The following is a 24,366-nucleotide window of genomic DNA, read 5'->3' on the forward strand; positions in this document are numbered from 1 at the left end:
CTTCGGCCCTCAATGTTGCGCCAACCTGTGGAATCAATCTGAAGTCCATCTAACCTTCCCTTATCCATTCTCAACCACATGCCAATCCAACGACCGTTTAAATGCCCTTAAAGTTGGCGAGTCTACTACTGTTGCAGGCCTTGCATTCCATTCCGTGACTATTCTGAGTACCACTGACAACTGTCCCATATCAATTAATTAATAATAATATTAAGATCTACCTCAATGTAAAGCTATCTCCCCTCATGCTAGGCATCGCCATCCGAGGGAAAAGGCTCTCACTGTCCAACCCATCCCACCCTCTGATTATCTTGTATGTCTCAATCAATTGGCCTCAAATGTCTTCTCTTGAACAAAAACAGATTCAAGTCCCTCAGCCTTCGTCATAACTGGAGGTTATGAACCCCTTCCCTCCGTACCAGGTAACATCCTAGTAAATCTCCTTGGAACCCTTTCCAAATCTTTCACATCTTTCATCTAATGCGGTGATCTGAACCAGAGGCAACTCTCCAGATGTGGCTGCACCAGAGTTCTGTACAACTGCAGCATTATCTCATGGTTCTGAAACTACATCCCTGTACCAATAAAAGCTCACATGCTGAATGCCTTCTTAACAACCCTATCAACCTGGGTGGCAACTTTCAAGAATCTATATACATGGACACAGTGATCCTCTGCTCATCTGCACGACCAAGATCTGCTTTACCTACATCGACCTGTTTGGTCACCTCAAAGAAGTCAATAAGGTTTGTGAGGCATGACCTACCCTTCACAAAACCGTGCTGACTATCCATCATCAACTTATTCATCTCCAGATGATTATAAATGCTAGCTTTTACACGCCTTCCCAACACTTTACCCAGAATCAAAGTAAGGCTCACAGGTCTATAATTACCAGGGTTGTCTCTATTCCCTTTCATGGACAAGGGGACAACATTTGTTGTCCTCCAGCCTTCTGGCACTATTCCCATAGAAAATGGGCGACATAAAGATCAAAGCCAAAGTCTCAGCAAACTCCTTCCTGGCTTCCTAGTGAAGCCAAGGATAAATCCTTACTGGCCCAATGGACTTACCGATTTTCACACTTTCCAGAATTGCTAACACCTTCTCTTTCTGCAGTTCAATCCCATCTAGTCATGGACCCCATTACCCTGGGGTAAAGACATTGGCTAATCAACTTACCTGTGCCCTTCATGGTTTTCTAAACCTTTATAAGGTCACCCCTCAGCCACGTACACCCAATGGAAATGCGAAAGACAATGATATAAATATTTCTGCTCGTATCCCTGCCACTACGTTGTCACAATATTCTGGGATACATTTGTTCAGGATCGAGGGCTTTCTCTACATTTGTGTTCTAAGACCTCCAGCACCACCTCTTCTGAAATGGGGACTCTTTACAAGCCATCACTGTTTCTTCCCTTTGTTTCCTAGTCTTTGTCCGCAGTATGTCCTGACATGAAATGCTCATTTAGGCCCTCGCCCATCTCATGTGTGTCTACACCTGGATGGCCTCACTGATCTTTGAGGAGCCCTAGTGTCTGTCCAGTTGTTTTTGTGTAGTTGTATGCTGTAGAAAATTATTTGCATTCTCCTTAGCCTTATCTGCTAAATCTATCTCATCCCCCCCATGTTGCTTTCCAGCATATTCAGCCTCTCCGATTCTGTCAAACCCTCCAGTATCAGTAACATCTTCTTCACTATTTGCTCCATTTACAGTTTCAGGAAATGCTTCTTCAATCAGGATGATCAGAATTCTATGGAGTACTCCAAAGCTGCGCTGACTATCCCTAATCAATCCTTGCCGTTGCAAATGCATGTAACTCCTGTCCCGTAGAATCGCTTCCAACAATGTACGCACCACTGACATCAAGCTAATTGGTGTTTATCTCCCTTGCTTTCCCTCGCAGTCTTTTCTAAATACTGGCACAACATTAGCCACCCTCCAGGCTCCCTGCCCATCACCCGTGGCTGCCAGTGATAGAAAAAAATCTCTTTATGGGACCCATAATTTCTTCCTGAGCTTCACACAATATCCTGGGATATGCTTGATTAGTTCCCATGGAATTGTCTCCCTTATATGCATTTAAAAACCTCCAGTACCTCCTGTTATGTGGGGTCTTCTGAAGACATCACAGTTTAATTCCCTGACATCCCCTGTCTTTCTCCACAGTAAGTTCAAACATGATATTTTTGGTTAGGATCTCACCCATCTCCTGTGATTCCACACTTGGATTGCCCCATTCATCTTCAAGGAGCCATACTCTGCCCCTAGTTAATCTTCTGTTGTTAATATACTTGTAGAATCTCTTTGGATTTTCCTCAGCCTGATCTGCAAGCGCTTTTTGTGGTCCCCTTTATGCCCTCCTGATTGCGCTCTTAAGTGAAATCCGAATTATAATCCGAATATATTCAATCTCTCCTCATTGCTAGTGCCCTCTATACCAGGCAACTTCCTGGTGAACATTCTCTGCACCCTCTCCAAAGCATGCACATCATTTTGGTAATGTGGCGACCAGAACTGTATGTAATATTCTAAATGTGACCGAATCAAAGACCTAGACAACTGTAATGTGACCTGCCAACTTTTGTACGCGATACCCCTTCGAATAAAGGAAAACATGCCATATTCCACCGTGACCAATTTACTGTCCTGCGTTGCCACATTTAAGGAACAATGGGCCTGAATACGCAGATCTCTCTGTACATCAATTTTCCCCAGGACTTTTCCATTTCCTGTATAGCTCACTTTCCAATTAGATCATCCGAAATGCATCACCTCACATTTGTCCGGAATAAACTCCATCTGCCATTTCCCAGCCCGCCTCTCCAATCTATCTATATTCTGCTGTATTCTCTAACAATCCCCTTCTCTATCTGCTACTCCACCAATCTTAGTGTCACCTGCAACCTGCTAATCAAGGAACCAATACCTTTCACCAAATCATTGATATGTATCACAAGCAGCAGTGGTCCCAGCACGGATCCCTGTGGAACACCACTGGTCACAGGTCTCCATTTTGAGAAATTCATTTTGCAATCATTCATGTGTCTATCTAAATATACTTAAATGTCTCTATTATATCTGTCTCTAATATCAACACTGGCAATACATTCCACCCACCCACCACACTCTGTGTAAAGAAGCTACCTCTGGCATCTCCCCTCAACCTTCCTCCAATTACCTTACAGTTTTGCCTCCTAGTTATAGCCATTTTCGCACTGGGAAAAATCTCAGGCCACCCACCCTATGTCTGCCTCTCATAATCTCGTACCTCTATCAAGTCAATTCTCATCCTTTTTCATTCCAAAATGAAAAGCCCTGGCTCCCTCAACCTTACTTCGTTAGACCTCCCCTCCAGACCAGGCAACATCCTGATAAGTCTCCTCTGCAACCTCTCCAAAACTTACACATTTTTCCTGTAATGAGGCAACCAGAACTGAACACAATATTCTAATTGTAGTCTAACCACAGGATGTATCGAGCTGCAACATAACCTCACAGCTCTTAAACTCACGGCCCCTGCAAACGAAAGCCAACATATCATTGGCTTTCTTAACAACCCTAACAACTTGGTTAGCAACTGTGAAGGATCCCTGGACATTGACCCAAGATTTTTCTGTTACTCCTCACTGTCAAGAATCCTGTATTAACGCTGTAAAAGTTTTCTGCAGAATCCTTCAAACGTAAACCCTCCCTATTTTGGTATTTTCCTCCAGTCCCTACTACACTCTTAAACTGTGAAACCTCTTCCAGTCCCTACTATCCTCCTTTGCTCTGCAACCTCTGTAAGCATGTAGTTGTAGTTGTGTGGTTTAGGCGATGGGTTAGAAATCCATTGGGGCTTGCCCACACAGGTTCAAATTCTGCACAACATGGCGGTGGGGTTGATCGGTGCCAGTGTCCGGAGGTGTTCTCTAACCTGCTCTGTGAGAAGGTGTCCCATGTCCTCAGTGTACAGGAGATGAGGAGACTGGGCGTCTTCTCACAGCGCACTTCACAAAAAGTCTCCAGGATACCTGAAAATCAACCCAATGACCAGTTGCCAAACATTTCAACTCCCCCACCCACTCTGCCAAGAACATGCAGGTCCTGGGCCTCCTCCAACCGCCACTCTCTCACCACCCGATGCCTGGAGGAAGAACGCCTTTTCTTTTGCCTTGGGACCCTTCAACCTCATGGCATCAATGTGGACTTCACCAGTTTCCTCATTTCCCCTTCCCCACTTACCGCAGTTCCAACCTTCCAGCTCAGCACCACCCTCATGACCTGTCCCATCTGTCAATCTTCCTTCCCACCAATCTGCTCCACCCTCCACTTTGACCTAGAACTCTTACCACATCTCCAAATACCTATTGCACTCCCAGTACCTTCACCCCAATCCCACGTCCTCCCATTTATCTCTCCACCCCCGAGGCTCCCAGCCTCATTCCTGATGCAGGGCTCCAGTCCGAAACATCGACTTTCCTGCTGCTCGGATGCTGCCTTGACCTGCTGTGCTTTTCCAGTACTACACTCTCAATTCTGATCGCCAGCAGCTGCAGACCTCAATGTCTCCTGTTTATCAGATGGGTCAATGGAGTGAGGAATGGAAGATGGAGATTAATTTCGATAAATGTGAGGTGCTTCATTTTGGAAAAGCAAATCCTCACATGACTTATACACTGAATGGTAAGGTCCTAGGGAGTGTTGCTGAACAAAGAGACCTTGGAGTGCAGATTCATAGTTCCTTGATAGTGGAGTCGCAGGTAGATAAGATAGTGATGAAGGCGTTTTGTATGCTTTCCTTTATTGGTCATAGTATCGAGCATAAGAGTTGGGAGGTCATCTTGCGGTTGTACAGGACACTTGTTTGGCCACTGTTGGAATATTGCGTGCAACTCTGGTCTCATTCCTATCGGAAGGATGTTGTGAAACTTCAAAGGGTTCAGAAAAGATTTACAAGGATGTTGCCAGGGTTGGAGGACTTGAGCTACAACGAGAGGCTGAATCGACTGGGGCTGTTTTCCGTGGAGTGTCAGAGGTTGAGGGGTGGCCTTATAGAGATTTATAAAGTCAGGAGGGGCATGGATAGGATAAACAGACAAGGTCGCTTCCCTGGGATGGGGGAGTCCAGAACGAGAGGGCATAACTTCAGGGCGGAGAGATTAAAAATTTGAAAGGGACCTACGGGGCAACCTTTTCACGCAGACGGTGCTGTGTGTACGGAATCAACTGCCAGAGGAAGTGGTGGAGGCAAGTAAACTTATAGCATTTAAAAGACATCTGGATGGCTATATGAATAGGAAGGAATTAGTGGGATAAGTGCCGGTAAATGGAACTAGAATGGTTATGATATCTGGTTGGCGTGGACGAATTGGACCGAGGGGTCTGTTTCTCTGCTGTACATCTCTATCACTCTATGACTCTATTTGTTTTTCCACTGTTCATTTACAGCCTGACATTTCAGTCTGTTTCCTCTGTTTACCTTGGTCAGTTCTCCTCTCACACTCATGTAATTGGCTTTCTTTCTGACGCTCGGGTGTGCTTTATGGTCATTTGAAAACTTAGTAATCTCTTTGAATTCCACTATATTGCAATCTCCTGGGGAATCTCTGTGTTACATCACACCTTCACTCAGCTTCATCACTCAACGGTCAATCTGAGATCAGGATATCCCTAGCCATCTGCACAATATGTTATTCAAAGAAACACTGACAAAAAGAACATTCAAAGAGCAGCTCTGATAATATCACTCTTGTCAGTGTGACTGTCCCAGATCATGCAAAGATTGAAGTCTCCTAAAACTATCATCAAGCCTTTGTTACAAATTCCAATGAATTCCTGTTTAATGCAGGGAGGAACAATGAAATGCGTCTAGGCAGCCGAAAACAAAAGTTCTTCTGCTTGGATCTGTGACACATGGGACCCAGAATTCACATTCAGGCTAATTCAGCCACATCATCTGAGGCCAAATGCTTTCTCTGTAATGCCCTTGTTATTGATTACTGTCAGGGTTACCCATCCTGTACTCCCATTCTGCCTGAGATCCCACAAGGTTGTGGACCATTGTATATTTACGTTCCACCTTTTGTTAACCCTGTAACCACATCTCTCTGCTGACTAAATCCCATTTTTCTCTCTCTGCCACAAGTCTATTATCTTATTGCAGATACTTTGGCAATTCCAAAAAATATATATATAATTTATTCTTTCCCACAATGTCCTGTCGCAAACCAATTCACTGACGTACAGTTTTAGTTAAACTCTGTCCCATCCTGTTCCTTTCTGCTTGTCTTCAGTCACATTCCCATGCTGTTCTGATGTGTCACCTTTTCTCTTTGGATTTGGAAAGCTCCTTTCACCTGAACCTTGTGCCTGCATCCTCCATGTTAGCTTAAAGCCCTGTCCATAAACCTACCAACATGATTGGCAAAGACGCTGGTCCCAACGATGTTGTTTTTAATTCACTCGTAGGATTTTGCTGTCTCTGGCTGCCCAGCATTTCATGCCCACCCCCGAGCTGCCCTTGAGCTGAGTGCCTTGCTAGACTAATACAAACGGCAGTTTAAAGTCAACTCCATTGTTCTGCATCTGGAGTCATATGTAGGTCAGAGCAGCTGCCTACCACTGATTTCCTTCCTGAACGAATATTGAGCATTCAGATGCTTTCCCTGCCACTGGCATTAAATTCTGGATGAACAGGCTAGTGAGAGTAATGTTAAGCCATCGCCTGGCCCACTCATAGCTCCCTCATCCCTGAGCACTGATCTCAGTGCACCGTGAATCAAACCCCTTCTTCGTGACCGTGGTTTGATCCTGACACCTTCCAGCAATCTGGTGCTATCATTCAGTATCTCTCCATGTGATATCTGTCATTGTAAGGGTCTAATTGCTGCCGGTGACTGCAGCTTTTGTAGTTACTCCAGATCCTGAGCCAACAGAATTCTGCACTCCAGGGAGACAAAGCAACGCAGGCCAGGGATGAATACTGGGATTTTCCAGATCTCTGTGGGACTCAGCGCCATTCTCTATGTGTAACCCTCACTGTATCAGTCTATTTTCCCATTCGGTCTACTTCTCTGTCTCCTGCATATATTCAGGACATTCTTGACTCAATAAACTTCCCAACTGCTGGGTGTTTCATCCATCATCTCATTGCACACAGATGGTCAGCCAGAGGGCAGGGAGATCTGGAGTCTTCAATAAATCCTGCAGCGAGATCAGATCACTCACAATGAACAGAACAGAGCGAATTTAAGGGATCAAAATTTGGTCCGGAAGACCTGACACAGATACAATGCTGAAGGGTGAACACAGATCATGAAGGTCCCAGACTCAATCTCCAGTCTCTTGATAACTTTCAGCACTGCAGTTCAGAGACTTCCTATGGCAATATAGGAAGCTCAGTTATCAATCCTGGCCCGTGCTGCCTTAGTGAGCATCAGGACAACATAGGGGAAAGAAGGCCTCCTTAAGGTGGTATTGAAATCTGGGATCTTTCTGTTCCCTATTCCCCCTCTCACAGCGTCTCTTGTCATGTGATAGAGTCATACAGCAAGGAAACACACCTTTTGGTCCATCTCATCTGCACCAGTGTCTTGAAGGTTGTAATTGCCAGAAAAGTTCCTATTTCTGTAACCCCCACCCCTCCCATTATCCTGCTGTATATTTGAAACCTACTCCAATGCTGACGACTCTCCCTATTTGTAAATTGCTCCAGTCTTGATAACATGCCCATCTCAATAATCCCATCCTGCACTCAGTACAATAATCCCATCCTGCACTCAGTACAATAATCCCATCCTGCACTCAGTAAAATAATCCCATCCTGCACTCAGTAAAATAATCCCATCCTGCACTCAGTACAATAATCTCTATTTCTGTAGTTTTCCACAATAACTACAGTCCATCCTGTCTCTGTAAAATCCTCCAGCCCGGACCAAAATACTCCCCTATGTACCTTCCTCAAGCTCCAAGAGAACATGATATGACTGTAACCTTCTGCAGGCCCAATCCCATTCCTGTCTCCTGGCCTACAGCTCTACACGACCTCTGTAACCATCTCCCATGCCTACCGACCTTCTTATCTGTGTAAACACCTCCAGACCCTTTTCCAACAGAAACAATACTCCCCATCTCTGTGCGCTCCTCCCTGCACCTCAAGCACTCTCTCTTTGTGTAGCTCTGCAGTTTAGGGTGCCATGGTAGTTCAGTGGTGAGTACTGCTGCCTCACAGTGCCAGAGGCCCAGGTTCGATTCCGGTCTTGGGGGACTGTCTGCATGGAGTTAGCACATTCTCTCTGTGTCAGCATGGGTTTCCCCCAGGTGTCCCATTTTCCTCCCACAGTCTGAAGATGTGCAGATCAGGGGAATGGGCCATTCTAAACTGCCCAGAACGTTAGGTGCATCATTCAGAGGAAAGTGGGTCTGGGTGGATTACTCTTTGGAGAGTTGGTGTGGACTTGTTGGTCTGAGGTGCCGTTTCCATACTGTAGGGAATCTAATAAAATCTAAACTGCGTTCCATATTACTGACCCTACAAATATCCCTCTCGGAATTAAACATCCCAGTCTCTGTAAACTCCGACAGTTGCAACATCCCTCCTTATTCGTGTAACCTGAAACCCTCTCAAAATGTGGAGACCCCACAATCCTCCCTATTTTTGTAATCCTCTCAGGTCCCTGCATTTCTCCCAATCTGTAGAACCCAATCCAATGTTTGTGATTCTCCCAATCCAGTTCCTACAAGAGTCACTATCTGTGTAACATTCTCCCGTCACTATCAGCCACCCTATCAATGAAAGCTCCTCGAGTATCTCCATCCATCTAATTTTTTCCATAACCTTCTCCAGCTCTTGTAGCTTTATCTGAGTAAATATCACCCTCATCTATAACCCTCCCTACGGCAGGAACCTTTCCACAGATTCATCACCCTCTGGCTGAATAAATTCATAGAACATAGAACATAGAACATAGAAGAATACAGCGCAGTACAGGCCCTTTGGCCCTCGATGTTGCGCCGATCCAAGCCCACCTAACCTATACTAACCCACTGTCCTCCATATACCTATCCAAAGCCCGCTTAAATGCCCATAAAGAGGGAGAGTCCACCACTGCTACTGGCAGGGCATTCCATGAACTTACGACTCGCTGAGTGAAGAACCTACCCCTAACTTCAGTCCTATATCTACCCCCCCTTAATTTAAAGCTATGCCCCCTTGTAATACCCGACTCCATACGTGGGAAAAGGTTCACACTGTCAACCCTATCTAACCCCCAATCATCTTGTACACCTCAATCAAGTCACCCCTAAACCTTCTTTTCTCTAATGAAAACAGCCCCAAGTGTCTCAGTCTTTCCTCATACGATCTTCCTTCCATACCAGGCAACATCCTGGTAAACCTCCTCTGCACCCGTTCCAGTGCCTCCACATCCTTCCTATAGTATGGCGACCAAAACTGCACACAATATTCCAGATGCGGCCGCACCAGAGTCTTATACAACTGCATCATGACCTCAGGACTCCGGAACTCAATTCCTCTACCAATAAAAGCCAGTACGCCATATGCCTTCCTCACCGCACTATTTACCTGGGTGGCAACTTTCAGAGATCTGTGTACATGGACACCAAGATCCCTCTACTCATCCACACTACCAAGTATCCGACCATTAGCCCAGTACCCCATCTTTTTGTTATTCTTCCCAAAGTGAATCACCTCACACTTAGCTACATTGAATTCCATTTGCCACCTTTCTGCCCAGCTCTGCAGCTTCTCTATATCCTGCTGTAACCTGCCACATCCTTCCTCACTGTCAACAACTCCTCCGACTTTCGTATCATCCGCAAACTTGCTCACCCAACCTTCTAACCCCTCTTCCAGGTCATTTATAAAAATGACAAACAGCAATGGTCCCAAAACAGATCCTTGCGGAACATCGCTAGTGACGGCACTCCATGAAGAAACTTTGCCATCAACTACTACCCTCTGTCTTCTTCCAGCCAGCCAATTCCTAATCCAAACCTCCAACTCACCCTCAATGCCATATCTCCGTATTTTCTGCAGTAGCCTACCATGGGGAACCTTATCAAACGCCTTACTAAAATCCATATATACCACATCTACCGCTTTCCCCTCATCAACCTCCTTCGTCACCTTTTCAAAGAATTCAATAAGGTTTGTGAGGCACGACCTGCCCTTCACAAAACCATGCTGACTATCCTTGATCACATTATTCCTATCCAGATGTGCATAAATCCTATCCCTTACAATTCTCTCTAAGACTTTGCCCACAACAGAAGTGAGACTCACCGGCCTATAGTTACTAGGGTTATCCCTACTCCCCTTTTTGAACAAGGGAACCACATTTGCTATCCTCCAGTCTTCTGGCACTACTCCAGTAGACAAAGAGGACATAAAAATCAAGGCCAATGGCTCTGCAATCTCCTCCCTTGCTTCCCAGAGAATCCTAGGATAAATGCCATCAGGCCCAGGGGACTTATCTATTTTCACCTTTTCCAGGATTTCCAACACCTCTTCTCTACATACCTCAAAGCCATCCATTCTACTTATTTGTGACTCAGTATTCACATCGACGACAATGCCCTGTTCCTGAGTAAATACTGAAGAAAAGTATTCATTCAGTGTCTCCCCAATCTCTTCCGCCTCCACACGCAACTTCCCACTACTATCCTTGACTGGACCTATTCCTACCCTAGTCATTCTTTTATTCCTAACATACCTATAGAAAGCCTTCACATCTCCATTCTAAAGAGTCGTTCCTTCACTCCGAAGCTGTGCCCTTGGCCCCTAGTCTCTCTGCTTAGTGAAAACATCTCCCCACCCCCGTCCACTCCATCCAGGCCCCTCAGTATACTGAAAGTTTGAATGAAATCCTGCCACCGCCGCCTCTGAAACTTCATCAAGTACAGACTCAGAGACTTCACCAGCTTCTCATATGACAAACATTTCATCGTGGGCTCTTTCTTGTAAAACTAGTTCTTGTACTCCTTCACATCCTTTATCCAGACTGTTAAGGGATAAGATGTACAGCGTGGTCCCAACACTGCCCCCTGCTGAATTCCCCTCACCAGCTCCCATCGTGTAAACGACCCCTTTATACCTGCTCTGTCTTCTGCTAATCAGCCAATCCTCTACCCATGCCAAGCATGTTGTTCTGAAATTGAAATTTCATTTCACAAACCCTGCTGGATTTGTTTTCCTGTCTGGCTGTAAACAAGCAGAGTAGATAAAAGGGAGGAATGGTTTGTCGGCATTTTCAGAAACCTTTCAACAAGGTCCCACTGAAGAGGTGGATAAGCAAAGTTGGCAAATGTGGGATTGGAGGGAACGCACTGGCATGAATAATTCTTCAACCGAAAACTAAGCGTGAATAAATGGACTAGTGCTTGACCCCTAACTATTCACAAAGGGATTCGATGCATTTCATGGATGGATAAAATCTACTGCTTCCATGTTTGTTGCTGACACAGAACGAGATGGGAATGTGGATTGCATGGAGGAAGCAAAGGGGACATGAACAGTCCATGAGCTTCCCGTGTACAAATTCATTGATGGGATGTGGCCATACTTGCTCGGCCATCATTACCTTTCCATTTGTAATTCCCTGGAGAAGGTGGTGGTAAGCTGCCTTCTTCACCCACTGAATCTTTTAGGTGCAGGAACAGATAGATTGCTCGGAGGATGGAGCGTGGCTTGGAGGGCACATTGGAAATGCTGGTGTTGACGTGCACCTGGAGCTCCTGTCCTTCCCGGGTATAGTTGTTCCGGGTTTGTGAAGGGCTGTTGAAAGGGCCTTCCTGAGTGACCTCAGTGCTGCTTGTAGATATTTTATTTATTTATTCACTTGTGGTCATGAGCATTGCTGGATGTATTGTTGATTGGGAGTTGTCCCTGAGCTGCCTTCCTGAGCCACTGCACCAGCCGTTTGAACTGTTGTTATCTGTGTACCCTCCAGCAGGCGCTACAGCACTCCTCACCTCTGTAACTGCGTACAAATAATGCAGCTCTTCCTTTATATGTGACATCCTTCTCTGCTGACAACTCTTATTGTTCATCAGAATGTCTCAGCACTTCCATTCCCATCTGTGCGAGTGATCTCTAAAATTTCTTTATTCTTCTTTACACTTCTGATCATCTATAACCTCTTCCTTTCTAAATTTGTAACCCCTCAGTATTTGTGTCTCTCCATATAACTGTATTTAATGACAGCACACGTTCCCTTCCTTTAATCTCTGTGAATTACAGCGGCTGGTTGTGCTAAATTGGTACTTTTCATCCTCCTTATCCATCTTGGCTCTTCCAGCCCCTGCAATCCCACTAATTTGCAAAACTCCCATTCTCCGTGCCTCCTTATGTCCTGAGGGTCCTTTTTATTTTATTAGATTACTTACAGTGTTGAAATAGGCCTAACAAGTCCACACCAACCCTCTGAAGAGCAACCCACCCAGACCCATTCCCCAACATTTACCCCTTCACCTAACACTACGGGCAATTTAGCATGGCCAATTCACCTAACCTGCACATCTTTCGACTGTGGGAGGAAACCCACGCAGACACGGGGAGAATGTACAAACTCCACATAGACAGTTGTCCGAGACTGGAATTGAACTATGGTCTCTGGCACTGTGAGGAAGCAGTGCTAACCACTGTGCCACCGAGAAACAGTCAGGGAATAAAATAATATCCTGGTGTCTCCTTCCCAATTCAGTTTTCCGGTTTGGAAGCTGATGAAGGTGCTGGCTGCTCAGGGGAGGGCAGTCGGTGCCATGTCTGTGGTACCACAAGCAGCCTGACTGTACAGCAGGGGAAGGAGAAGGAAGGAGGAGCAATATTCACAGGGGAGTCAGGAAAGTGAAGAAGATGTCAGCGTGTCTGTAATTCCAGGATAGTGGCGTTAAGCATGTCACGGTGTCTGTAGGACATTCGTCTGTGAAGCAGTGAGCAGTCAAAGGTCATATCCATGTTGGTAGGGATGACATGGGTAGGAAGGGTGAAGTGGTCTGGGAGTCAGACCTTTTGGAGCTAGGTGGATGGTTAGCAGACAGGGCCTCAAATGTAGCAATCCCTGGAACACCCCCCGCTGCCATGTACAAGTGAGACCAGAACTCAGAGAGTTTTAGGTAGATGAGAGTGTGACTGGAACGATGGTGCAGCAGGAAGGGCTTCGGCTTCCTAGGACATTGGGACTGGTTCTGGGGAAAGCAGAAACTGTACAAGCTGAATGGGCTAACGTGACAGAGCTGGGACTGAATTTCTTACGGGGTGTTTGGGAGGAATTGAAAATAACTTGGTGTGTTTAGGATCCTAAAAGGAATATTAGAGAAGACTACCAGGATTCTCAAAATAAGGGGACATGCAGTTGGTACTAATTTACAACAACAAGTTTATCAGTGGGAGATGGAGTAAGAAAGAGAGCCTTAATCTGAGGTACTCTGCATGGACATGAATGGAGTGTGCGGAGTTCCAGATGCAGATTGGTGTGTGGAAATCTGATGTACTGATCACTGAAAGCTGGCTCAATGAATGGCAGGACTGGTGTTAAATATTGCTGGGTATAAATGATTCCAAAATTATAGAAGGGAAGGGAAAGGCTGAATTTAGAAGTATTGGTTATGATTAGCGTTAGTTAAGGAGCCCAAGAGAAACAGGATCCGTCCAAGGACAGAATGAATTTGGTGCAGCTACAGAACAAAAGGTATACAATTACACTGTGAGGTACAGTCTGTCAGCAAGCAACCAAAGAAATGATGGAGAATAAATATGCAGGGTCATTTGAGAGCGATGACAATACTACAGATTAGTTATACTGAGAAACTTAATTTATCCCGATATTGACTGGGTTACTGGTGCGCAGGGTCATGAGGGGCCAGTATCCCTGGATTACATCGAGGAGACCACACTTCAAGAGTATGTGTCCAGCCCAAGAGAGCATGTACTGTTGGACCTCGTGCTTTGGAAAGAGGTGGACCAAGTGGATCCAGTGTCAGTAGGGGATGGTTTTGGGGCGCAGCGATCATTTTATTATAATGTTCAGGATGATGATGGAGAATCATCATGCAAATATGCAATAATTGTGACTGAGAAACATTAGTTGACTGATGGCAGCCTTTAATCGGGCAAGAATGAAGCTGGGAACTTTTCAACAAGGCCAATGAAATGGTAGCTTTAAATAGTGGGAACCAGGTCAGATTGAGATGGGGCTGCAGTGTGACCATGACTGAGATCTGAATAATCAAAGGTTTCCGCAGTTCTACAGGAAGGATAAATAGGCCAACACAGTGAAGTAGCATTGTTTATAAAGGGTGGGGTCAGTATTATTGTGATGCTAATCAATTTACACACTGCTCCTCCCTGCCCTCTCCCCTCATCCCTGCGTATTGATTCTATCAGATATTGGTAAACTTTGAAAACTTCAGAAAATAGCAGTATAGAGAAGATCACTCTATCCACTGTCATCATTGGACAAGATGTAACATTGTTATTTAAAGTCCTAGTTCTGTCTCCCCGGATACTATAGGACTTCAGCTGCAGATCCCGGCACCTTTTTAAAATGGTTTGAGAGTTTCTGCTTCTACTCCGCTTCCATGTGTGCCTCCCAGATCCCAACCATACTCTGGGTGAAATAACAACTTTCCTCACCACTTTTCTGATATTTCAGCCAATTATATTAAATATTCACCACTGGTAAAGCAGTTTACCAAAAGGAACAAGATGCTATTTCCCTCTGTACCCAGGCCCCTGACAGCATGTGCACCCCAATCAAATCTCCTCTCAGCATCCTCCGTTCATGTCTTTCCTCAGAACTGGAGGAGAAAGTGAGGACTGCAGATGCTGGAGATCAGAAAAAAATCCTGAGGAAGGGCTTATGCCCGAAACGTCAATTCTCCCGTTCCTTGGATGCTGCCTGACCTGCTGCGCTTTTCCAGCAACAAATTTTCAGCTCTTTCCTCAGAACTGCACTTCCACTGTCACAGGGTAACGAATCTCCTCTGTACTCTCTCCAGTCCAATTCCATCCTTCCATGTGATGGGGTGACCAGAACTGCACCCCATCCCCAAGCTGTGACTGAACTCATTATTTATGCATTTCCAGCATAAGCTTCCTGCTCTGAAATTCTGCACTTTGGCAGATAGAGGAAATGATACCATTTGCTACATTAACGAGATTATTGATGTTTCCAGGTACCTTCGTTTATCCGCCACACAGACTATGCTCTCATTTATTGTCCATTCCTCTCTATTGTTGATGTCCCCAAATGCCTTGCCTTACACTTCTCTGAGTTGTTTGCTCCATTCACCAGGACCCCATAGTTTCTGTTTTTAAACAGTGTGCCATGGGATCTCTCATTAAATCCAAGTAAGTCACATGCAGTTCCAAGTTACTGCCTCAAACCAATACACTCATTTTAATTACATACGATCTTCCTTGAACAAATCCAGACGAACTGTCCTGGAGTCACTGGGACTTCCTCAGTGACCGTTTATCCACTGTCTCGGAATTCCAGCCTCGACCTATTCAGTCAGTCCCTTGCTCCACATTAAACAAAGTTGCGGTATTAGCCGTTCTCCAGGCCTCCAGCACCATCCCTGCATCCAGTGAGGATTGGATAATGTAGGTAACTATAAGGCAGGGGATTTTCCCGGCTCCTTTTAACAGTCTGGAACATTGTGTTATCCCTTTTTAAGGATTTGAATCTCCTTTGTAATTCTCCGCTCCAAGTTTGTTGCTCCCAATGTTTCACACTGCATCCCTACTTTGATTCAGACAGACAGAGGCCTAAACCATCTTACGATTTAGTCAAGTCTCATTGTAGTCATGTTTTATGGAGGGTTTCTCTCCACAAGGTGAAGTGCATTTTCTCATGATACCATCCCCAATCTGCCTCATTAACCACCCTCCCTGCACACGTGGTTATCTTCTCAACTGACACTAACACGATGATCTTCCCCTTCGCCATAACAGCTGCCAACTGCCTGGATATCCCAGAATGCACCGGCCTCCCTGCTCCAGGGGCCATTACTAAAAAGGCATTACACTCTTAGATTGTCAATCTGAAATGGCCCAGGAGATAGCAGAGGGGGTAAAACTGGGGCTTCACTTTGTGGACAAGCCCATGAGGTTCTGGTGGATGGTATGGTGCACGAGAGGGACATTATCTTCCCACAGGATTGGCAGGGGAGGCCATGGCACCAGACCCTGCCAGCTTGATCCGAGGCTTACCCCTGGGTCAGTGAGGTGCCAGCCTTCTGAGTGAATGTCCAGCAGTGTAGGAAGGAGGTCAATGACCTTCTGTACTCCACCAGGATAAGTGCCACCATCTGCACTTTGTGAGCTCACCCTCACTCTATCTCTGTTACTGCACCCACCTCCCACCAAGGCTCATGTTCGCCCACTCTCACTGAATGCAGAACCTTCTCTTCGTCTTTCTCTAACCGCTTCTCTGTCCCTCTGCCCAACTCTGCCTGGTGTCTGTGCTGTCTACTCACTAACTCAGGACACCTCGCCACCTTTTCCCCAGCTGTCCCAGCACTAACAGCTGTACCAACCTTTTCCATCTCCTTCAATAACACTTGTTAATTTTCACATTCCAGAAGGAACCGTTCCACAATAGGAGGGAAATACCCAAGAGACGCATTGGTCTCACTAACATTCAGCTCCTTGTCCTCTCACAGGGGGAGAGTCCTGAGCCCAACAACCACGAGAGGCTGACTGACCGTGTCCAAGCTCCCGGACTGGGACCTGAGACTCCACCTGACTGACTGTGCTGGGCACCGTGACTGACTGTGGACAATGATATTAAGCTTCCTGCTTTTGTGTCTGTGCTAAACACCAAGACAATACAGCAGGCAGGTGAATATTGTGTTCAGTTCTGGTTGCCTCATTACAGGAAAAATGTGTAAGTTTTGGAGAGGTTGCAGAGGAGACTTATCAGGATGTTGCCTGGTCTGGAGGGGAGGTCTAACGAAGTAAGGTTGAGGGAGCCAGGGCTTTTCATTTTGGAATGAAAAAGGATGAGAATTGACTTGATAGAGGTACGAGATTATGAGAGGCAGACATAGGGTGGGTGGCCTGAGATTTTTCCCAGTGCGAAAATGGCTATAACTAGGAGGCAAAACTGTAAGGTAATTGGAGGAAGGTTGAGGGGAGATGCCAGAGGTAGCTTCTTTACACAGAGTGTGGTGGGTGGGTGGAATGTATTGCCAGTGTTGATATTAGAGACAGATATAATAGAGACATTTAAGTATATTTAGATAGACACATGAATGATTGCAAAATGAATTTCTCAAAATGGAGACCTGTGACCAGTGGTGTTCCACAGGGATCCGTGCTGGGACCACTGCTGCTTGTGATACATATCAATGATTTGGTGAAAGGTATTGGTTCCTTGATTAGCAGGGGTAAGACTGCAAGACAATAATTCTGTCAGCATTCAAGTCAGCTCAAAGTGAGTGTGTACAGACACAGAGTGAGCGGCCCAGAGGGACAGCCCATGAGCTGAGTGTGTGTATTCCTGAGCACAGTGTCCTTGCAGCAGCATTGAAATGAGAGTTGTCAGTGCACCCTGAGCTGCAGCATTGAAGTACAGAAGTGTATTGTCAGTGGGTTGGAGATGTGCCGGGATGGCATGGTGAGGCTGGCATGTGACAGATACCAGCATTGGAGGGTGTGGAGTACATGTAGCTTCTATCAGTGCAGTGTCCCCTGAGATGTTGATGTCCAAGATAGAAGGCCGTAGGAGAGTGGGGCGAGATGGAGTCACCAGTTACCAGCTCGAACTTTCATGTCAAATTCTCCATATTCCCCACAGTGGGAGGCAGGATATGAAACTGCAAGTTTTTGAGGAGAGATCCACTGAATGTGGCCGTTGATCATCAATAATAATTCAGTCAACATCTTGCCACTCGCGCACTCAAATCTTGTTTTAAAGAGCAGTCCAGCATAGGAACAGGCCCTTCAGCCCAGCAAGCCCACACTGACACATGATGCCGTTCTAAAGTTAAAAAGAAAGTTTTTGCTCCGACACCCTCTATGTCATTCTGTTCCCTACTTACTCATATTTGTGCCAAGATCCCTCTGAAACCTTGCTATATTAGCTTCTTCTCCTCTATCAATGCATTCCAGGCACTTGCACATTCTATCTGCAAAAGCAAAAATAAACCTTGCCGATCATATCTCCCGAACTTTCTCCCTTTTACCTAAAACCTATGGTGCTGAGTAATTGATATTTCTACTTTGAGAAAAAAGCTTCTAACTGTATTTCTATCTATGCCTCTGATAATTTTGTAAATATTTATCAGGTAGCCCCATAACCAGTGATGCCCAGTTGGAAACAAACCATGTATGTTCAATTTCTCCTTCTGGCTAATATCCTCCAAACCAGACAACATCCTGGTAAAATGTTTCCATACCCTCTCCAACACTTCCACATCGTTCTGCTGGTGTGGCAACCAGTACTGTACACAATATTCTAAATGTGCCCGAAGTAAGCTTCTCTACAGCGGGAATATGGCCTGCTAATTTTCATACTGCATGCTCCGATGCCTGTCTGCAAGTTTGCCATCAGTCTTCTTGATCACTCTATCCACCCGTGTTGCCACTTTCAGGGAACTGAGGAGCTGTACACCTAGATCCCTTTGGATATTGATGCGGCCAGTAGTTTTTCCATCCACTTTATACTTCTCTCCTGCATTAGACCTTCTAAAATGCATCAAGTCACAATTGTCCAGATAAAGTTACATCTGCGTTTTCTCTGTCCAAGTCTGCAGCTGACCTATATCCTGCTGTATTCTCTGGCAATCATCCTCACAATCTGCAACTCCGTGAAAATATTTTCAGATCTCCAGTCACAAAAAACACTGTTCCGCCACGACTCTGTCTTTTATGACCAAGCAGTTCTCTGTCCATCTCACTAACTGACAGCTGATCCCATTTCACTTCACCTTCTGTATGAGCCTGCCATAAGGAACCATATCAAAGGCCTTGCTAAGGTCCAATCGGCCAACATTTAGCCCCATGCCCTCATCAATCAATTTTGTCACTTCCTCAAAATAATCAATCAAGTTTGTGAGACAGGATCTTCCCACACAACTACATTGACTGTTGCGAGTAAGTCCATACTAGAGTACTGTTGGAGTTGCACTCATTCAGACAAGCGAATATTCCATCATATTCCTGACTTGAACCTTGGAGATTAGATTAGATTCCCTACAGTGTGGAAACAGGCCCATCAGCCCAACCAGTCCACACCAACCCTTTGAAGAGTAACCCACGCAGACCCATTCCCCTGCCCTATATTTACTCCTGACTAATGCATCTAACACTATGGGCAATTTAGCATGGCAAATTCACCTGAACTGCACATCTTTGGACTGTGGGAGAAAACTGGAGCACCCGGAGGAAACCCACGCAGACAAGGGAGGAATGTGCAAACTCCACACAGACAGTCACCAAGGCCGGAATGGAACCTAGGACTTTGGTGTTGTGAGGCAGCAGTGCTAAGCACTGAGCACTTGATAGTTACTGTACAGTGGGAGGTATGTTGGACCATGATGGTTCCTGTACAGTGGGAGGTATGTCGGACCGTGATGGTTACTGTACAGTGGGGGCTTTGTCGGGCCGTGATGGTTACTGCACAGTGGGAGGTATGTCGGGTGTGATGTTTACTGTACAGTGGGAGGTATGTTGGGCCGCGATGGTTCCTGTACAGTGGGAGGTATGTTGGGCCGTGATGGTTACTGTACAGTGGGAGGTATGTCGGGCCGTGATGGTTACTGTACAGTGGGAGGTATGTCGGGCCGTGATGGTTACTGTACAGTGGGAGGTATGTTGGGCCGCGATGGTTCCTGTACAGTGGGAGGTACGCCAGGCTGTGACTGTTACTGTACAGTGGAAGGTATGTCGGGTCGTGATGGCTACTGTACAGTGGAAGGTATGTCGGGTGTGAGGTTGCAGACTGAGTTGTACAGAGTACGATTCTGCTGCTGCTGATGGCCCATTGCACCTCATGGATGCATCATCATTTGTTGCTCAATCTGTTTAAGGTCTGTCCCAGTAGAAACCCGTATCATGGTGAGGTGGGTCTGAAAGATGTAAAGATAGCCCTTGCTTCCCCATAATGACCGTGCAGTGACCTATTCTTACCGATATATGAAATGGAGAGGAGTATCTGCAGTAGGTAGATCGGTGATGATGTGGTCAATGATATGTTTCCCTTTTACTGATTCCCTTATAATCTGCCACAGAGCAGTCTCGCAGCCACAGGATCCAGCATCAATGCTGAACACTGTATTGATTTTGTACCAAGGAGCTACCCCCTCCGCCTGGTAACAATGATCTATAAACAACCATGGCTTGCAAGTATATCCCTTCTGGTATGCCACCTCAACTCTGTAATTCTGCACCTTGGACCCGATCCTGAATGAAGGTGTTATAAAGATGATGGGCTCCTGCAGCACATGGCCTCTTACATTGAATCCATCATAAAGCATATCCAGTGTTTGTTAGCCCCAACAATGTCAGTATCCAAACAGAATTGTACAGCTCCATTGATGGCCAGTATGATCCCAGCCCAATGACCTTGTGTGTGACTTGAGCTGGAAATCTCTGTGTAAATGTTTGCAGCATTGTTCTAACCATTAACAGCAAAGTCTTTTTACTGAAGTTTCGATAGCCTTTCATAATACCAACTTTTAGATTGCCCAATAAGCATAATATTCACCCATGTATTCAGTTCACTTTTATAACAGCAATATGATGAAAACAGTGCCCAACTCACAGTAAGGAGCATTGAAATGATGAGTCTCATTACCGCACCCAAGACCAAATTATGATTAAATACAAGGACTTTGAAAATATACTGTTATTTTCCCTTTTATTAATATTGTGAACTCACAGTCGACTCTCCTGCTCCTCAGCGGCTACATGAATGGCTGTGTTTGTTTTTCAGCACCGCACTTTTTGACTCTGATCTCCAGCATCTGCAGTCCTCACTTTCTCCCTGCTAATATTCACTCATAATCATTTTCATGGCAACAATATCACTGTGTGTTTAAACATGTTACAGTCAGATATGAGTACATTTTGAATTGCTTCTGTCTTTCTCAGAGCTCAGTAATATGGGATGTGAATGGCAGTGTCTGTGTGATGCTTGGTGTGTAGGCCATGCCTCTGAGAGACTGACAGATTGTTTAAACAGCACATCCCTTCAGCTGTTTCCAACAAACAGGTTATTGCCTGGACACTAACAGCCTGAGCTCACAAAATCCAAAGCACAGTGTCCAACATTGGGCAGGTCTGGACAATATTTTCATTTTGATTTATTCATAGAATATGATTGGGCCAGCATTTATTGTCCATCCCTTGTTGCCATTGAGAAGGTGAGGGTGAGTTGCCACATTGAACCACTGCAGTCGATGTGCTGTAATTAGACTTACAATACTTTGAGGATCTGACTAGAAACGTTGATGAGGGTCGAGCTGTGGATGTGGTGTATTTGGACTTCAGCAAGGCATTTGATAAGGTTCCCCATGGAAGGTTCATTCAGAAGGTCAGGAGGAGTGGGATACAGGGGAACTTAGCTGTCTGGATACAGAATTGGCTGTCCAACAGAAGACAGTGAGTTGTAATAGAAGGAAAACATTCTGCCTCGAATTGAGTGGTGTTCCACAGGGCTCTGTCCTTGGGCCTCCACTGTTTGTAATTTTTATTAATGATTTGGATGAGGGGATTGAAGGATGGGTCAGCAAGATTACAGAAGACACAAAGGTTGGAGGTTTCACTAACTGTATAGAGGGTTGTTGTAGGCTACAGCGGGACATTGATAGGATGCAGAAATGGGCTGAGAGGTGTCAGATGGAGTTCAACCTGGATAATTGTGAGGTGATGCATTTTGGAAGTTCGAATTTGAAAGCTGAGTACAGGATTAAGGATAGGATTCTTGGCAGTGTGGAAGAACAGACGGATCTTGGTGTGCAGATACATAGATCCCTTAAAATGGCCACCCAAGTGGACATGGTTGTTAAGAAAGCATACAGTGTTTTGGCTTTCATTAATAGGGTGATTGAGTTTAAGAGTCATGAGATATTGTTGCAGCTCTAAAACTTTGTTTAGACTGCACTTGGAATACTGCGTCCAATTCTGGTCGCCCAATTATAGGAAATATGTGGATGCTTTGGAGAGGTTCAGAGGAGGTTTACCAGGATTGGAGGGCTTATCTTATGAAGAGAGGTTGACTGAGCTCGGACTTTTTTCATTGGAGAAAAGGAGGAGGAGATGCAAGCTAATTGAGGTACACAAGATAATGAGAGGCATAGATAGAGTCGATAGCAAGAGAGACTATTTCCCAGGGCAGAACAGGCTAACACAAGGGGTCATAGTTTTAAGCTTGTTGGAGGAAAGTATAGCGGGGATGTCAGAGGTGGGTTCTTTACACAGAGAGTTGTGAGAGCATGGAATGTGTTGCCAGCAGCAGTTGTGGAAGCAATGTCATTGGGGATATTTAACAGACTGCTGGACATGCATATGGTCACAGAACTTTGAGGGTGCATACATGAGGATCAATGGTTGGCACAACATCGTGGGCTGAAGGGCCTGTTCTGTGCTGTACTGTTCTATGTTCTATGTTGTAATACCATTAGGGAGGCAACTTGAAACAGTGACACTGAAGGAATGGCAATATACTTCCCAATCAGGATGGTGGGTGACTTGGAACAGAATGCGAACATGATGATGACCCATGTGTCTGTGTCCCTTGTCCTTCTTCACAATCATGGTTTCAGAGATACGCTGTAAGAAACCTTGTTAAATATCTGCAGGGCATCGTGTCGATGGCAGGTCTTGCTGCTCTTGAGTGTCAGTGTATGAGGGGTGAAGCTGCATTCGCAGACAAATGGGGAGCAGGCGGGTATTTCATCGTACACACATTCAATGTGTGTCTTATAGATGGTGTGCAGGCTTTTGCAAATCATGATGTATGTTATTTCTGCAGGATTACTAGCCCTTGAAATACTCTTGTAGCCAATTAATTTATATGCGTCAAAGTGTGACGCTGGAAAAGCACAACAGGTCAGTCAGTATCTGAGATACAGGAGAGTCGAAGTTTTTCCGTAAGCCCTTCACAGAAATGGGTAATGAAATTATATGGTCAGTCCAGTTCTGGTTAACGGTAAGCCCCGGGATATTGGTCATTGGGAGTTCAGTGATGGTGCTGATATTGAACTTTAGAGGATATGATTCCATTTTCAATTATTAGAGGTAGTCGTTGTCTGGCATGTGTGCAATGGAATGGTACTTGTCACTGTTAAGCACACACCTTCATATTCCCAAGTCCTGGTTGCATTTGGATAAGGATTGCTTCAGTATCAGAGTAAATCACAAATAGTGTTGAATATTGTTCAATCATTGGTAAACATCCCCAATTGTGACTTCACTTGAGTAGGGATGGTCATTTATGAAGCAGCTAAAAATTATTGGGCCTAGGGCAGAGAGCACTCTTACAGCTCACTGATGTTGTCCCTCTCTCTGCGCTAGGAAGCTGGTTTCTAGTTCCACCTGCTCCAGACGTGTTTAGCAACATATCTGAATGCAATATTACAATATCTACCATGTGGAGCTGAGTGATGACTTGGTTAGTTGGACAGCTGGCTTGTAATGCAGATTAATACTAACAGTATGAGTTCAATTCCTGCACTGACTGAGGTGTCTGAAAAGGGCTGTCCTACTCGAACTCTCTCTCACTTGAGGCATGATGACTGTCCAGTTAATCTACCGCCAGCCGTCTTTGTCGAACGAGAGAGCAGCACTATCATCCTGTTAGGGCATGGTGCCCTAACTTTCGATTTCTGATCTACAGGCTTACCCAGAAACCCCTCCCCTGGGAAACTGCGGCAGAGCTGAGATGGTTGCTCTCCACCACCCTCAGCCACCTTCCTTTGTACCAGGTGTAACTTCTGCCAGTGCAGACAATTCCTATTTGCTCCAGGTTTGCCGTTAATCCTGGATACAACATTTGGTCAAATGCAGTTATGATCATGTTAAAAGTGCAGTCACTGTCACCTCACCTCTCGAATTCAGCTGTGTTCTCTTGTTATACATCGTTTAGCTGAAGATTGCCATCTGGAGGAGACAAAATTTGACCAACCCATCGATATTTCTGTCTGAACGTTGTTGTGCAAGTTTCAGCCTTAGCTTTCCTATTATTGTGCTGGGCTCTTCAATCTTCGAGGAAGGTGGTATTTTTGGATCCTCCTTCTCCAGTGAATTGTGTGATTGTCCACAACCACTCACCCAGACTGTATATGATTGGATTGCAGAGATAATTGGTGATTCATTGGTTAGATCTGTGTATCATTTGCTATTTATACCA

Source organism: Chiloscyllium plagiosum, unplaced genomic scaffold (assembly GCF_037043375.1).
Source record: "Chiloscyllium plagiosum isolate Xiang-an unplaced genomic scaffold, Cpla_swu_hap1 HiC_scaffold_36, whole genome shotgun sequence".
In the NCBI taxonomy this organism is placed as follows: domain Eukaryota; kingdom Metazoa; phylum Chordata; class Chondrichthyes; order Orectolobiformes; family Hemiscylliidae; genus Chiloscyllium; species Chiloscyllium plagiosum.